We start from the raw sequence: 18,441 nt of genomic DNA on the forward strand, positions 1-18,441 counted from the left end.
TTTCCTGCTTGCCTCATATAGGTGGTTGTTTTTGAAACCGTCTCTCCTTCAACCTTAGGCTGCAATGTCTTTTCTAACATTTTAAATACACGTGTGCATACACACCCACGTTCCAACACACACACACACCCACATACACACACCCGGTCCCGACCTAATGATACCAACTTAGTCATACAATGAAGTGGACATTTGAGTATTTGTTTACAGGAAGAAACAAAACAAAGCCCAACAAAAGCCCAAGTGGATCATAGAAATATGTCTGTTTATCTTTAACCTTTCTTTTCCCTCTTTTAGGAAAGTTTTCTAGAATTGCCTCGGGGGGGGGGGTAGGGAGGGGGTGGTGGGAGGCAAAGATTATTTGCCAGGAAATGGTTTTTGCGTCTAAAGTCCTTCCACAATCTCTGTAGTACAAAACAATTACATTCCCACTAGGGGACATAAGCAACACACACTCCCCGCTCGGTTGCCCGGAGGCTGCTATTCCACGTTTCGCCAGAGGGGACGCTAGCAGCAAGAGGAAACAGGGCTTGGCCCCGGCAGATGTGCTAAGGGTATAAAACCCAATGAACAATTCCTAAGAGTTCTCAGAAAGCTCCAAGATGATCATTAAACAAGAGAAATCCAGCCTTCTCGAGAGGGTTTATTAACTGATGCTGAGTCAGCGCCACAATGGACAGAAAAACAATGTAGTCATAGCGAAGGCTGGCCTGCTGTTGCAGCAGTCTCGCCGGCAGATGGTAAAGACTATTTCACTTCCCTTTGAGAATCAAACTGTGTTCTTGGGCCACATACACCATGCAAGTGCTCGTGAGTCAACCATGGTGGAGGGACAGGCCAAAAGTTGGATATTTGAGGTGGGAAGAGGCTATTTTAAGCCCAATATTTATTTTAATGACTGGAAGATGCCAGTGAATCAACTCGCTGTTAATTAGTATCAGCCTGCACTCACCTTCAGAGGTGGTGAAATGGGCCTGAGTCTAGGGGAGGACGCAAACTTCAAATACCAGTGTGGGGCTTAGCCAGGCAACCCTAAAATTAGTTCCAGGTGTCCCAGCTGAGCTGGAGAAGGCCACGAGTGGAACTTTAAGGAAAGTCTGTTTTAAAACACAGTGTTAGACTAGAACATCCTTAAAATGTTTGCTTCTTGTCTAAAATAGTACCCCAACGCCCCTCCCTTCCGCCAGTCCAACCATTTCTATTGCAACGATAGCAGTCAAGGATAGGCAATAATATAATTAAAACTCAAAGATGCAAAAAAGAAAGAAGGAATAAAGGAAACATGCCCCCGGAAAGAACAAGCATGCTCCTCTAGTCATATTAGGTATGGTCCAGCACAAAAATATTAAGCGGGGAGAAGAAGGGGGTGATCCCTGAGCTTCATCCACTCCTTCGAGAAGTCCGAGTACCACATTTGGAATACGGACTCAAGCAGGGAGTTGTTGGTATTGGTACAGCTGTGCAGACAGGGCTATCTAAGGTTGCGACCGTTGGGAATCTTAAGTCTTAAAATGTTTGTTTCTAAATAATACCTTGATGCATTTTTGTCTCTATATTATTTCCCTCCCTATTAGAACACCAAAACAAAACAAAACAGCCCCAGTTACTTTTATTTATCGGCATTTGTTGTGAGACAGATTTCTCTCATTAAGAACGTTCACATGGGCCCCCGGGTGGCTCAGCTGGTTAAGCCTCTGCCTTCGGTGGGGCTCGGGTTTTGATCCTGGGATGGAGTTCTGCATCCGCTCCCTGATCAGCAGGGAATCTGCTTCTCCCTCTCCCTCTGCCCCTCCCCCCGTTCTTGTGCACAAGAACTCTCCCGTCTCTCTCAACTAAATAAGTAAAATCTTTTAAAAAAATTAAAATAGAGTGTTCACAATGGCAACCAATCATAAATGATCCCGATAGCTCTGCTCTCAGAAACCCCCATCTGTTTATTCCCTTTGATGCTCTCATCACATCGCCTCAACAAGCCCATGTTACTGGGTCTGGGCTACTGGGCCTGGCCTAGGGCTGGGGGTGGGGGGTGGAATTACAATGTAGGTGGCCAGAGGACTGTATGGAGAAGATATGGTAGAATGAAGGGAAACTGAGTACCAAATCTGGAGATCTGACTCCACTTGCTGGGGTGGGTGGGGGAAGATCCCATCCTAAAGAAAGTAAAAAATGGGATGAAATGTGCCTGAGATGAAACGTGTTTTCATTTTCTAATTCAACTCCTGCTATACCCAAACAAGGTCAATGACAGACTAACCACATCAAAAGAACACCCCCCACCCTCTTCTCCCCACTCCCTACCCACCCACCCACCCACCCTCACCCCCCACACCCATTTCCCACTTCCTGTAAGTTAGGCATCTTCATGCTGGTAAACATTTGGGGACCAACTGCAAGCCTGAGCTCTAAAAGAGGGGCGCCACGGCTTTGAAGCCCTCCCACATGTCTCAAAGCCACGCCGAGCACTAGAGGGACACTTGGTTTTTAAACTTTAACAGCCTTTTCAACTCAATTCACTGGGCTCAGCTTTCTGGCTGCCTTCCTTTTGTAAAGCCGGACAAGAAGAGCAAGTATGTGTATGAGTGAGAGAGAATGTATGTATGACACATGCTATGTTACAATGCGGCCTGTGTGTGTCATTGGTATGATATGTGTATGATATGTTTCAATGATGTGTTGCATCAATTTAAAAATAGCACAAGCCTTCCTTCTTATGACAGGGCTCACCGCCCCAACTCTTTGGACAAACATACTCAGGGCCTAAACGTTGGGCCAGTGAGCCTGGGAGGCTGTGGATGTTTTGAAATGAGGTCAGTGTTTTGACTTCCTAAATAAGGGAAACAAAAATTAAGTCAATTGAAGAACCAAAGTCGAGCTCCTGGCCTTCACTAGAAATAAAAATCCATAAGTGCCATCGAGAGGAACTTATAAAACCCACACAGTGTCTGAGGTCCTGGTATGGAGAAAACCACCCGTGTATCATCACACCTAAGTGTCTCCTTCACGCTCCTTTCAGACCGACAGTTGTGTTCGTATCCCATCATTCATATATTTTTAAATGATTCATTGACTTTGACATCCACCAACTTAATAAATAAGCAGTTATACTCTTTTCCATAGGCTGTGTGGAAACCCATGTAGGTTTCTAATATTTGTTTGTGTTACTAATGCTGTTTTTATTTTAGGGAATATTCAGACAAGAAAGGGATTTAAATTTCTGGAAAGGTTGCAGGGAAGGTCATTGGAAAAGGAAGATCCTCTCTGAACCCAGAAAATATTCCAGAATCTTATATTTGGTGGGGAAAGGGAATAAAACGAAAGTAATGAAGGCAAAAGATGTAGAGGAAGGGGGGGCATACAGTCTGCAGCTCAGCTTTCTCTGACCTCTTTGTTTAGGGAAAAGGAAGAGGAGCTTCCACACAAGAGAAGGAAGACCACAGGCAAGGGTTTGCTTCTCTCACCCTACAGCGGGTAGAGAGGCCACACTGAAAGGGGGGGGAGGGCCCACGATGGAAATAAAAAGAAAAGTAGTCAGTAGGAATGGTTTTCTAGAGGAAGAGGAAGGCGGAGGAGAGTGAGGTGAGCAACCACAGCTGGGAGGCCTAGAGTCCCCAGTGAAGAGGAAAAACTGTCCCCTGGGTAGGCCTGCCACAGCGTGCTTCCCTGAAGCCACACAGTGTTAAACAAAAGGTCAAGGAAGAATGACTTCTTCTTAAAGATGGGACTGACAATTTCTTCTCATCCTTTCTGAGGAAACATTCAAGATTGGGAAGGCCTGATTTTTATGTTCCAGGATGAATTGTGAGAGAAGAGAGAGAATTAAAAGTTTAGTAGTGAAATCATTTGAACTCCCCATCAAAGAGAGGAAAGGGGGGAAAACAAGGTAAGAGCCTTGTAATTTGTTTCTAGAAAGATGCCCCCCGCACTCCAGTTCTGTTGCAAAGGGAATATAGTGTGTGGCCTGAGTGGAGGACCACAGATCCAGCCAACACCTCATTTCCTGCTGAGGAAACTGAGGGCCAGAGGTCAGGAAGCAGAAAGGTCACCTCTCCTAGGCCTCCTTTTGATACTTGGCTCTTATGTCCAACTGTCAGCCTGGCAGATGCCAGCCCACAGACATGCTCTGCTCAGGCAGAGGACAAAACCAGACTTGGCTCTCTGAATTTCCAGCCAAGAGGCCAGAGTTCTACAGGGAATCCTCAAATATTATTGAGCACCTCCTGTGCCCAGGGTACGGTTGGCCCAGAAAGTGGGGGTGGGGGTAGGGGTGGGAGAAAGAGATGCACCTAAGTACAACTTTTCAATGTTTAGCTGGTGAAGACAGGAATACAATTAAACCAACCTCGTTCAGTGTGTGGGTTTGGAGGACGGTTGGCTTGGTCCCATAAATGCCTTTTTCTCCATCTTTAATAGGCGCTTTATCTTTTGAAAAACTCTCCAATGTTGACTCAGAACAAGCCCGGAAGCCTCTTGCAACCAGGAGATAGTATGGAGATTCTAAAGCTATGAACCCTGGTTTATCTGGTCTCCATCTAGGGCCTATTGTTTCCTGCGAGCACACACAGGAAGCTGGAGCAGAGGGGTTTAAGGTTCAATAGGTATCTTCCCCCTTAAGGTGTGCCCCTGGGGACAGAAGGGCAACACTGCATTACCCTAGAATAGGACCAATCACAGAGACTGCAACAGCTCGGGTGTTTTTCAGGCTGGCTTTCCTACAGTTCCTTTTAAAAGAACAGGCACTGTCTTTAGGAGAGATAATCCCACAATGGAGGTCCATTAAAAGTATTAGGATGTAGACTGCCACCGTGATCCTCGGGGGGTGGGCAGGGGAGAGCTCTGTCCCGACAATAGACAATTAAAGCTGTTAAATCCAAGCTACTTGTTGCTGTTCTAATTCCTCCTAATTGTATGCTACTTGTCCCTGGCTCCTGCATTCGGGGATGAAGCCCGCTACCCTAATCTCCAAAATACCTGACCTACTTCCTACAGGATCTTTTCAGCACTCTTTTCTTCCCATCTGGACCCCCTTTCCTCTTCTACTCCCCGCCCCTTCCTTAGGAGGAGAAGGAAGGGTGTTGGCGGGAGGGGGAGTGGAACAGAAGGCTGCATCTAAGGCATTAACTCTGGGGCCTCAGACAGTGTACTAATCGGTAACAGCTAATCATGCTCACGGGCACACCAGTGACTAAACCGCACTTGGCATTGGGCTCAACAAGTGGCAAGGGGCACACTTCAGATCCAACTGTTAGATCGCTGCTGGCTGCCAAGTCTGCGTGTGCTTATGCGTGCGGAGTGTATGCCTCAGTGAGTCTATTTGTAGCTGTCTCACTAATTATGCTGCCGCCACCAGCTACTCAGAGCAAGGCATTCATCCTCCCCAAGCATATAATTCTACCAAAACAACAGAGCTCTGAATGCCGGTTTGGTGCCTGCCTGCATGTGTGTGCTCTCCTTGCAGAATCTTTCCAGAATCTACAAAAGGAGCAAAATGGTCTTTGCCATTCAGTGTTGGCCTCCGGGGTCTACTTTTTCACGTTCAAAAATCTTTATAGAGCCTCCTCTGCGAACCCTTCCCCGGTTCAGCAGCCGAAAGGGTGCGTAGCAATCTATCCTTCAAAATAATATAGCTTTGGAATTAACAGCGATCCCAGCAATCCACAATAATGTGCTGTTGGTTGTTTTTCAAAGAAATCCTTATATTTCAAATACACGTCCTGAAATATCTATAGGTGACCTTATACACTTTCTGGGATTTGCTTCAAAATCATGAGGGGGTGAAGTTAGGGTAGAAATGAAAACCCCGTTCTTGAGTTGATAATTGTTGAACTAGGTCATAAGGTGCATTATACCCTTGTCTTTATTTATTTATTTTTTTAAAAGATTTTATTTATTTATTTTTCAGACAGAGATCACAAGTAGGCAGAGAGGCAGGCAGAGAAAGAGAGAGGAGGAAGCAGGCTCTCCACTGAGCAGAGAGCCCGATGCAGCGCTCAATCCCAGGACCCTGAGACCATGACCTGAGCCGAAGGCAGAGGCTTTAACCCACTGAGCCACCCAGGTGCCCCATATACCCTTGTCTTTAGTATTAACAAAAATTTTTTTGTAATAAAAAGGCTCAAAAATAAAACTCTAAGTTCTGCCTGATCCACTCAAGTTTCTCATGCTGTTTAACTCACATTTACCACAATCCATTAGTGTGAATAAACCTTAAATTGAGAAGCACTCGTGGTGTAATGAAGAAGGCACCTAGCTCCTGTCCTGCCCCTGTCAAAAGAAGCAATCTCTGGGATCACCATCATTTGAGGGGACACCGTTCTTCTGTGCTGGGCAGGTATAGGGTGTCTCCAGTCTGGCACCTTCCGTGTCAAAGGTGTGACAATAGCGTCCACACGGGTTTAATTTTGCCCATTTCATAAAACTGAAAACTGTGTCTCATTCGATGCAATTTTACAGTGGCTGTACCAGGAACGGGTTGAAAACATATGTGTTACAGGAGGCACAACTCCTCACAGACATCTGAAGGGGTCCTTGAATAAAACACCCTCCGCTAGACAGAGGGAGGAGGGAGGAAATACTGCAGAGAACTCAGGTTTTCTCTGCAGTAGTGGGAGCCCGCGGCGGACAGCACCCAGCAGGGCCGCTCAACTGATAAACTCTGTCAAACTCAAACCATTTGTCAGCTCCAAAGAGAGGGGACCAAGCTGAAAGATGGACTCGGGAAGCAGATTTATCGGGCACAATACATTAACTAGTATAAATACCAGTGGAAAAAAGTAAACACATTTACCCAGCAAGAAAGGACCCATCACAGGTACCTCGCTGCTTAACTCAGTGTTCAAGACCCAAAGCTTTTCACTCATCAGACAAGGGACCTCAATTCATCTTGGTGCTCTACCCAGGATATATTTAAACAAATCAAAAGTTTTATTTTGCTACTGACTTCTATTTCATGAGCGACTCGTTTACACTAACATTAAAACTTTCTGCAGAACTGAAGGAAAGTTTTCAAGAGATACTGTTCTTCCATTTCTTAGGAGAGAAGGTTTTCCAAAATGCCATTAGGAATGAAAACATTTTGTGAGAAATGATTCTTCGAATTGTTAAGCCTATGAAGTTTACACAGTCCTTCATGTGATTTTGGACCTTCTTCGAAACATTTGTAATTTCAGAAGTCCCAACCAGGAAAGGAAGACCAGCATGATGGTCAGTAGACAATACTAGGTTACCGAAGTAACCTACCTTTGCTAGGACGTACAGGAAGATGGTCCCAGCGCTAGGCATGGCCCGGGCACTTGGCTCCCAGTCCAGGCTGTGTCTCTAGGCTCTATTTCCTGGTGTGTCCCCCATGCCCCTCATGATCTGCTAAAGAACCCGGGCACCCAATGGAGATCTGTCTCTGCGGTTTGCTACTTAGTGGAACTGTGAACAATCCCAGACATCTTTGAAAACTGACCACTCAGCGCCGAGCCTGGCTTGTTTTAGATGCTTGATTAATGTGTGATGAATGAACAGATTAAAAATGGTTCGGTCCCACCTGTGAATGAGGCATTACGTAGGCTCTGGAGATATCTTTCTCTTTTCCTAGAGAAAGTGCCAATGGGTGTTCAACACTTGCTCAGAGAACTTAAAAAAAAAAAATGTTCCCAGGTGGAAGCCACAGTCCTAAAAATGCATATTTACGTGGGAAGGGAGGAAACTACCTTAAACAATAGAACTTGAAAATCAGATCACCCGCTAAAAACAAACATAATAGTTTTCCAAGCGTAAGTGATTTACATAGTTCTTGTGGAATCTGCTTTTGTCCATTCTCTTCCATGCGCACATCCCAGTATTGGAGCTCTTCCTAAACATTTCCCCTGCCAGTCTTGGGACCTTCCGCCCCTACACAGCCACTCCACCCCACAGTAATTAAATCTAACAAGTGCAATTAACAAAGCAAACTCCAGGCGGCTTAGTGGGCTGATAATTCTGATTGCAAAATTGTTTTAGGATGTGCAAAGTAGTTGAAAACAAAGATAAATAAGTTATGCAACCATTTGCCTATAATCCATTTGTGTATAGGAGACAGAGGTCCATGTCTTAAATAATGCAATCTAAAATTACCATTACATTTCAGCTACATTTTACTAAGCAGTACGCCTTCTTCATATAATATGAAGTCAGATCTAATGAGTCTAATTTGGATTATTTTCCCAGTGTTAAGAGTTATAAATGATTGAGAGAGATGCCTCATTTTTTCTGCTCATAAATAAATAGAACTTCAGTGTTTTTCAACGGAAGATTGATGTAAAAATAATATCAACCAATTTCCCGAAAGCCTTCTTCAAAAATACTATGATTTCAAGTCTAATTTTGACACAGTCACTATAACTGTAGATTATTTTTTCTGTACACTAAAAAAGAAATGTAGCACAATTCCAAGGCTTTGCTTATTCTTCAATAGTAGTACCAGATAAAATTTCAAGGATATTTGGAGTTTTACATATTTTAACTTTACCTGTAGTGGTTTTTATGACCGTCTTATACCAGTTCCCTTGACTTAGGGAATAAGAACATGGTGATGAAGGAAAAAGAAGTTTCCTGGAACTATACCTAAAAGGGAAAGCCCAGGGGTGCCTGGATGACTCAGTGGGTTAAGCCTCTGCCTTCAGCTCAGGTCATGGTTTCAGGGTCCTGGGATGGAGCTCCTCGTGGGGCTCTCTGCTCAGCAGGGAGCCTGCTCCCCACCCCCCGCCCCGCTGCCTACTTGTGATCTCTCTGTCAAACAAATAAATAAAATATTTTTAAAAAATATAGAAAAGGGAAAGCCTACATGTACTTTAAAAAGTATGCTCTCTTTTTCACTTCTGATGAGGGTCTGACAGTACTAAGATTCTCAGTGTGTTAAAACTGGGATAATCCCCCAGGAAAACAAACATTTCTGAGGATGAGAGAAGAGACTTAGAGCCAGGGACATGTAATGGTTAATAAAGGCTATAAGCTTGCCACTGTCGCCTAGTATTATGTCTTTATTCTGAATGACATAGATCACTGGAAATAAAAATCCAGTTGTCTCAAAATGTATAGAGCTGGTGAAGAGCCAGAGTGAAAATCATGGTTAGAATATTATTTTGGCTTCTAGAAATCTAATCTAGTCTAGGAAATGAGAAGTTTTGAAATTGTTTGCTTTAGAAATGAAGCCACTGAAGGATTCCTTTAAATAGCAAACTGTCTTTGCTTTAAAAAAAAATATGATTCAATTTATAAAAATTTGCCTTTGGAAAAAATTTCTATGTTGATGTATTAGGAGATATTCATGATACAAACCAAGTTCTGTTCTGATTAAGATTAGCTTGTTAAGGGGCACCTGGGTGGCTCAGTGGGTTAAAGCCTCTGCCTTCAGCTCAGGTCATGGTCTCAGGGTCCTGGGATCGAGCCCCACGTCAAGCTTTCCGCTGGGTGGGAGCCTACTTCCTCCCCTTCTCTCTCTGCCTACTTGTGATCTTTGTCTGTCAAATAAATAAATAAAAATCTTTTTAAAAAATGATTAGCTTGTTAAGGTCAAGATTACCTTTCTTTTGTTTTCTTTCTTCTTCTTCTTTTTTTTCCTAATTTACTGAATAGTCAGTACAGCTTATGCTTTCTTTTTTTTAATTTTTAAATTTTTTTGAAGATTTTATTTATTTATTTGAAGGGGAGAGAAAGAGAGTGAGAGCATGAGTGTGGGGAGGAAACAGAGAGAGGGAGAAGCAGACTCCCCACCGAACAGGGAGCCTGATGATAACGAGTTCCATCCCAGGACCCTGAGATCATGACCTGAGCTGAAGGCAGATGCTTAACCGACTGAGCCACCCAGGAGCCCCCAACTTATGCTTTCTTAATCAATGCAACAGGGACTAAATTAAACAAATTATACAAACAGGTAAATAGAACTTATAAAAATGGTAAATACTAATCCTAAACACCATGTTTGAAATTTACAATATATCAATACACATCAACTTCTCTTTCTTTGATGCAGGGCCAAGGCCTCTGAGTGTGAACCTCTTCCTTCTTCAGTGCCCAGTGTCTTTTCTGCATATGCTCTCCTGTAATACATTGCCTCTCAGTCCAAGTAACTTGAGTACAAAATTCTTCTAGAATTACTTATATCCCACTCCTCCAATATTTTTATTATTTGTTCACACACATCTATCTCAATTATAGAATTTTTCAACTACTATTTATCATCTTTCCAAAGAATTCTGCTTTGTTTTAATGGAGTCAACTCTTAATACTTATATTTCACTGGTTTATATAATATTTAATTACATTACATAGTTACAACTGGCATCATCAAGTTTGGGAACAAATACAAACAACTCTTGCTAAGTATATGAATCAGAAAAAGCAGAAATGTTCAGAAATGTTAGAAGCTAGCCAGAGAGACATGGGGATAAAAAAGTATGTTATACAGAGAACAAGGAAACTATAAAAACATACAGCAAGTTGGTTTCATGAGGTTAGTTAAGCATTTCTTTCTTTCTTTCTTTTTTTCTTATTTATTTGACAGAGAGATCACAAGCAGGCAGAGAGGCAGGCAGAGAGAGAGAGAGGAGGAAGCAGGCTCCCTGTTGAGCAGAGAGCCCGATGTTGGGCTCAATCCTAGGACGCTGGGATCATGACCTGAGCCCAAGGCAGAGGCTTAACTGATTGAGCTATCCAGGCACCCTGAAAGAGCTGTGATTTTAAAATATCATTCAATTTTTTCTTTTTGTCCACATTTCTTCTAAATTATGAAAAGTGATTTTTAATAAAGAGTAAACTTGAAAGATTGACTCCATAAAATAAACATTCTGATCTAAAAAGTAAAAGTAGGGGTCCTGGGTGGGTCAGTCATTAAGCATCTGTCTCCAGCTTGGGTCATGATCCCAGGGTCCTGGGATCGAGCCCCACATCAGGCTCCCTGCTCGGCGGGAAACCTGCTTCTCCCTCTCCCACTCACCCTGCTTGTGTTCCCTCTCTTGCTGTCACTCTTGCTGTCAAATAAATAAATAAAATCTTTAAAAATAAATAAATAAAATAAAATGAAAGATAAAAGGATATAAAACTATAAAGTTTATATTTAAGAGGGTATCATAATATGCACTTTTCTCATTTGTGAAGTTACCTGAGATGGGTTTACTAAACAACAAATGTACTAAAAGAGCTCAAATCAGAAAGATGTCTCTTAAAGTTCTATCTGGGAATTGAATCAATAGTGATACCAATAAAGGAAATATTCAGCTGGTTGTTAGAAGTTCTAAAAAACCTACATTTATTTTTTTTATTTTTATTTTTTTAAGATTTATTTATTTATATGACAGAAAGAGACCACAAGTAGGCAGAGAGAGAGGGAGAAGCAGGCTCCCCGCCGAGCAGAGAGCCCCACCGAGCAGAGAGCCCGATGCGGGGCTCAATCCCAGGACCCTGGGACCATGACCCAAGCTGAAGGCAGAGGCTTTAACCCACTGAGCTACACAGGCACCCCTAAAAAAACCTACATTTAAAAATAAATTATCGGGGCACCTGGGTGGCTCAGTGGGTTAAGCCTCTGCCTTCGGCTCAGGTCATGATCCCGGGGTTCTGAGATCGAGCCCCCCATCGGGCTCCTCTGCTCAGCAGGAAGCCTGCTTCCTCTCTCTCTGCCTGCTTCTCTGCCTACTTGTGATCTCTGTCTGTCAAATAAATAAATAAAATCTTTAAAAATAAATTATCATTCTATTTTAATTCACAAGCAGTGTTCATGCTAAAATTTCTATAAATAAAGAAATGACTATTTCTTATAATATCACAGCAGCTTTATTGCATTTGCTTTTAGATGCCCAGAAGATTATTTGATGTGCCTTGTTCATAAACCCTTAACAGAAAGCTTTTTACCTGACATGGTTGAAGTGGGTTTATTATTCCTTGCTACTAAGTGAACCTAAAGAAAACAACCATTGTTGACCTTTTGGCATAGGTTCTTCAGTATCATTTTTCAGATGGAATTATATTACAAACAGTGTCTTATAACCCACTTTCCCCCTTTACTACTGTGAACATCTTCCCATGTCTGCCACATTTTTGATTGCCATCGAGTATTCCAAAGTGCATCTATTATACCATGTTTTATTTAATCAACAATCAAACACACATTATTACTGTATTTTTAAACTATTATGCAGAATGTTGTGAGCAGCTGGCAATTTGAGTATGAAATTCAGGAGCATTAGTCCATGCAAGTTAAACAATTCCTGGAAATCTTATCTAATTTCTTAATTTCATAAGGGAAGAAACCATCTCCCAGACAGAAAAAGTAATTTTTCCTTTGGTCCCTAGTTACTAGTATACGCCCAGGATACCTCTGTAATCCCCAAATCCAAGAAGCTCTGAAAAGTAAAAGTTATTTTACTTTTTATTCCCACTACCACACATCAACACTCAGCACTAAGATACTACAATAGCCTTCTAATTGCTCTGTTTCCAGTTCCACTCCTGTGCTATTTTCATCAACACCCCTGCCACCAGGAATATAACTCTGGGTCACGGCCTTCCCCCAGTCCTTCCCTCCCCCAAACCCTTGCATGGCTCCCATCACTGCCCACAAGAGACTGTCTACGTCTTTGCCTCCATTAGTGCCCTTTGTGCTGTTTTCTGCTGCAGAGACGTTCATGTTTGAGAAAGAACACCTCACTGAGTGTATATGCATCAGTTTTACCTCCCTAAAATTTGAGAAAGTCTGAATTCCAAGCCACACAGGGCCCTGAAGGACATAGACAAGGGAGTAAGGTGTGCATCAGGATCAATCCTAGAGCTAAGGCTGCTTCCTCAGACGGCCACTGCGCCTGTGACCCCACGGACACGATTGCTGATGGCCCAAACATGTGTCTTCACTGAAGTCAGTTACTCAGTTGTGTTTTTTTTTTTTTTTTTAAAGAATTTATTTATTTATTTGACAGAGAGAGATCACAAGTAGGCAGAGAGGCAGGCAGGGGGGTTGGGGGGGAAGCAGGCTCCCTGCCAAGCAGAGAGCCCGATGCAGGACCCGATCTCAGGACCCTGAGATCATAACCTGAGCTGAAGGCAGAGGCTTAACTCACTGAGCCACCCAGGTGCCCCTAGTTACTCAGTTTTAATACTTTCTCTTCTTATACAAACTTAAAAATGACAACTAATTTTTAAACAATAATGATATTAAGCCACCTATTATCTAGACAAAACGATAAGTTAAAATAATAGTTCCTTATCGTGGTTCAGCTGACCAAAAGACAAGGACAATAGAACAGCTTAATCACCGCTGGGACTGAAGAAATGGCCGCACATGTTATGATCCTATATACGGGCCTTCACACACATGGTCAGAAGAAAATGGGGAGACCTGGTGAGTTCAGAATGGATACGTGCACACACAAATTCTTTTACCACTGCGATTTTAGATGTCTACTCCTCTTGGATGGTTCTTGGTGAGGAGAAGGGCAGGCAGCCCGTTCTCATCCTCTCTATTGCACACTTTAGCAGTACTACTTCCCCCCTCCCCGGCCCACCAGAGTCAGATCTGTACACGAAACAGGCCACGTCTTCCGGGGAAGCTCAAAGGCCTGCTGGCATAAGGTTCCCTTCAAAGCATCCCCTGGAAGTCTGTGTGGGTTGAGGAGTATTGAAACCATCCCTCTTCCAGGGAAGAGCTAAATCCACCCCACCATGTTTCTGTTCTCATTTACCCAGGGCTCTCGACATAAATGGTTAGAAGGTTGTCCTGCGGCTCCCCCACGCAGACCACACCACAGACACAGGAGAAGCCCCACACACATCTGGGCAGAGCCTCCCAAATAGGACACACTGAAATATGGTTATCTGGTCTTGACTTTTATGAGGGCTGAGTTACAGAGAAAAGACTGAACCTGGGACTAAATAATACTGGGAAAGAAGAAGGAAGCAATGTCTCCCTTTTCCTCTCCTTCTCTGTTCTCTTCCTCCCTGCACTGAACCAACACTGAAATTCCGGGGCAGGGGGGTGGGCGGCGGAAAGGTGGGGGGCTGTGTTTGGGGAATGTGAAATCCCTTAATTGCAGGGGAGACACACCCAACTGAGTCAGGTTCTTCCATGCAAAGAGGACATAGAAGGTCACAATTCCCAGAACTACCTCATTTATAATTTGAAATCCCACATGTTACTCCCCAAAGGATACCTCCAGAGCAATTTCCAGGTTAAATTAGTTGTAGCTGCCTTTTGGGATGTGAATTTACTCCTTACTTGTCTCCTCTCTTCCCATCCCCAAAGAAGGAGCTAAGAAGTATGAAGGAGAGCACCCCCCCAGCACAGGAGGCAAAGATCAGTGCGTGGGACTTAGTGTGCACAGAATGCAAAAGCCCAGGCAGGGCATTGGCAAATGGAACACCCTCCCCCAAAGCCTTCAGTGGTCCCCAAATATTTCTATATATTAGAATAGCTGGGGGAGTTTTAAAATATGTCGATGCCCAGGTAACACCTAATACCAATGAAAGCAGAATGCTGGTGTGGGAGGGGGCACTGCTGATTTTTAAAGATTCCTAGGTGATTCCAATTGTACTGGCACCGGGGTGGTTCAGTCAGTTAAGCATCTGCCTTGGGCTCAGGTCACAATTCCAGAGTCCTGGGATCGAGTCCCACATTAGGCTCCCTGCTCTGCAGGGAGCCTGCTTCTCCCTCTGCCTCAGCCTGCCACTCCCCCTGCTTGTGTGCTCTCTCTCATTATCTCACTCTCTGTGTCAGATAAATAAATAATATTAAATACATATATATTTAAAAAATAAAAAAATAAAGATTCTTGGGTGATTCCAATTGTACTGTCAAGTTTGGAACTAGCTGCTTTACTTACTCAGAAGCCTGCCTATCTTTTAGATTATATCTATACTCATGGTAGTATGTTCCCCAATCCTCTCCTGGCCAAGAAAATGTACTGTGGCTGTGGAACATTCACAGGAACACCCTGTCAATGTACGGCCCGTGTCAATCACTGGGTAATAGATAGTCTGCCTCTAAGATTAGCCAAGAACTGGGGCAATGAGGCCAAGGACGTGAGTTCTGTACTCACAGGGATCACGTAGGCTGGCTTGGGTCGAGATGACCACAGATTGTGTCCCTAATTTCAGTTGTGGATGAATATGGTGTCTGGGAGAGGGAACTACCACCAAGAATATTGATGGGTAAGCACTAAAGCAATACTCAATACTAGAAAATCAATTGAGAAGTCTACATTCTACTGAAAGCGCATCAGTCCTGTCATCTTTGTGTGTTAATTTTTTGTTGGCTGTTTTCATTACTGCTCTTATCAGACTGGATTCTGATCATTGTCTGAATGAGAACATGAATGAATGGTCATATCAAGATACATTCTTAATGTAGATAGATCAGACCTATCATTATAAATCATGATTATTTAAAGAAATGGTCTGGAGATTGTTTGAAGAATAAATATTTGAAAACAGCCAAAGCTACACTTTGGGGTATCGCATGGTGCTTAGCACATAGCCAGGTCCCAAATATGTTTATGAAATGAACTAAGGATAGAAGCACTGTGCCAAGGGGCAGTTTTTCAAATATTAGGGACATCACCAATATTTACACAGAGGAAAATATTAAAATATGGAAACTCTTGAAATTTCAAGCTAAATCTTAATGTCCAGATATTTACAGAATATACTGTGTTGCTCTATCTTTTCTGGAAAGAAATTTAGCAATATGTACCGAGAGACTTAAGGATTCATAAGCTTCCATCAGGTTATTATACTTGTGGGAATACACTGACAAGACAATCATTTGAGCAATCTTACATAAACATGTGAATTGCAGTATTACGTACAATTTATGACAAAATAAAAATAGAATATTCAAATTGACACAGATTCCTGAATAGATTATTATGTGGCCACAGGATGTGAGTATTTAGGGGCCAATGCAAGTTTTTACATAAGTATGATAGGAGCGAAGGCCTACATTATACCCCACTGGATGAAAACAGCAGAATGCAAAACTCTACGACATGATTTCTTTTTACGACTATTAAAAACGCCCTGTCTTTAAAGTAAAAGAAAAACTCTACAACAATTAGAAGGGATATCTGAATGTTGATTCCCAATTCTATTCCTCTAATTAGTCTTAATGAAGTCAACAGTTTTGTCATAAATTACAATTAACTATAATCCTCATCTGACACACACCCACGGGTCCATATGTTGGCCTTTTCGTCAACCAAATGTGACAGCCTTTGAAAACCGATTCAGCTAAAAAACATGCGACAGACACCCAGGAAATCTGAAAAGATAATCATTAAAAACAAATAGAGGGGAGGTGAGATGGAAGAATTGCATTAAACCTGTTTTCCCGTTTTTCTCCCTCCTTCAAGCGTACGTTAATCCAATCACAGCCCGTTAAACAGCTTAGAGAAAACTGGAAGGTGAAAAAACATACACAGGGCTTTAGAAGCCAATGCCTTATTTCCCATTCTCTTCACTAAGGCAAGCCCTTCCACTGAAGTCAGACAACCCGTTAAGAGTGCAGTGCACAAGAGTGCATTTTTTTATCCAGCAGAAATATTTAGCTTGGCTGTCTGCCAGGGAATGCTGGAAGGACGGACTGAATTAGGGGATTTACCTTCCACGTGTTTGGCACGCGTCATTTAGAGTATCTGAGAAGCTCGTCTCCCTTTCTCCGGGGTACCGGAGCTGTGGAGAGGGCTGCCAGACGAAGGAAGAGTAATGTCCCTGTGTACATGGTTAAGAGACACGTGATCTGAATTTACAAACTGGGCGTTTTACTCAGGTTCCAGTTTGCTTCCTTTCCATGACTGATACACTTATAAAAGGGCATTCTAGCTATCTATCACGATCAGAAGAAAACCCTATAATATTTTCCCTAAATTCTAAAGATGCTTCCATTTCCATTTCCCTCCCCCTTTTAACACCACTTTGGAGCTGCATAAGTCTATTCGCAATTTCGGATCACCTTGGTTAAAAAGAAGCTCTGCGTCAAAGGCAGTTTTAGCATCTTCGTTTATGCATTATGAGGAGCTGTTATTTTATTTTAAACAAAAACTACTGAAAGTTTTATATAATCAAGTCACTGGATTTGTGTATATTTTAAGTTTGTTCACTGGTTGGACCCTACGCTAAGCTACTAACCACCTAGTAGACTCTAGATGCTGGAAGAGCCCCTACAGGTCACCTTCTTCATTTTATGAGAGAGGCTAAGTGACCCACCGAAGGTGGCAGCTGGCAGAGGCAGAGCTGGTACCAGATCTGAAGTCTTTACCCCACGTGCCTGTATGATGGCTGCAACCCCAGCCACCAGCCCATCAGAAACCGAGCTAAGTGCGTGATGGGAAGTCACTTGCTGTTAAGGAAGGCACTGTCTCTGCTGACGAAACCATGGCCAAAGGTGGGGACATACTACAACCTTCAAATAGAGAAAGTTCATCAAGAACCAAATCCTAAGGAAATTGCCTATTTTCACCCGAAAACAAACTAAAGAGGATAATGTTAATTTCTTTTTGGGGAAAAGAAAATGCCTGTTTGTTTTCTCTTTGCAGGTGGTGACATGAGGCTATCATCGTATCTAGCTAAACTTGGAAAGGTTACCCCAAGACTGCACTGTGTTTCCAGGCCAGGATATCCATCTCTTGGCTCAAACCACCCAGCTCAGTACAGCCTGTTCAATAACAGCATTCAATTATATGACTAAGGATGGGAGAGAAAAACTTCCGTCATGTTTTAAAGCAGTGCATGAGTTTAAGTGGGAGAGGATTCTATAAATGCAAACACAAATGCCTTTGCATCTAGGGGTGCCCAGGTGGCACAGTTAAGCAGCTGACTCTTGGTTTTGGCTCAGGTCATTCTCAGGGTTGTGAGATCAAGCCCCGCACTGGGCTCCACATTTGGCAGGGAGCCAACTTCAAGATTTTCTCTCTCTCTCCCTGTCTGTCTGTCTCCCACTGCCCCCCACCGCTGCCACTCTCCCCATCACCTATTCAACCCATCCCTCTCCCACCTCCCCTCTGGTAACCATCAGTTTGTTCTCTATAATTAAGAAAAATTTGCCATTTTAACCATTTTTAGGTATGCAGTTCATAGGCATTAATTACTTTCACGCTGTTGTACAACCAGCAACAATATCTACTTCCACAACGTTTTCATCACTTGAAACAGAAACTCTGTACCTTTTAAATGGTAACTTCCCATTCCCCTCTACCGCCCTCCCCCAGCCTCTGGTAACCTCTATTCTACTTTCTGTCTTTATGAATTTTCCCATTCTAGGTTCCTGTATGAGTGGATAACACAAAATTTATCCTTCTGTGTCTGGTTTATTTCACTTACCGTAATGTTTTCATGGCTCATCCGCATGTAATATGTATCAGAACTTCTTTCTTTTCATGGCTAATATTCCATCGTACAGATAGACCACATTTTGTTTACTTGTCTGCCTTATCC

The sequence above is a fragment of the Enhydra lutris genome, unplaced genomic scaffold, assembly GCF_002288905.1.
Source record: "Enhydra lutris kenyoni isolate GAN:26980312 unplaced genomic scaffold, ASM228890v2 scaffoldscaffold58, whole genome shotgun sequence".
In the NCBI taxonomy this organism is placed as follows: domain Eukaryota; kingdom Metazoa; phylum Chordata; class Mammalia; order Carnivora; family Mustelidae; genus Enhydra; species Enhydra lutris.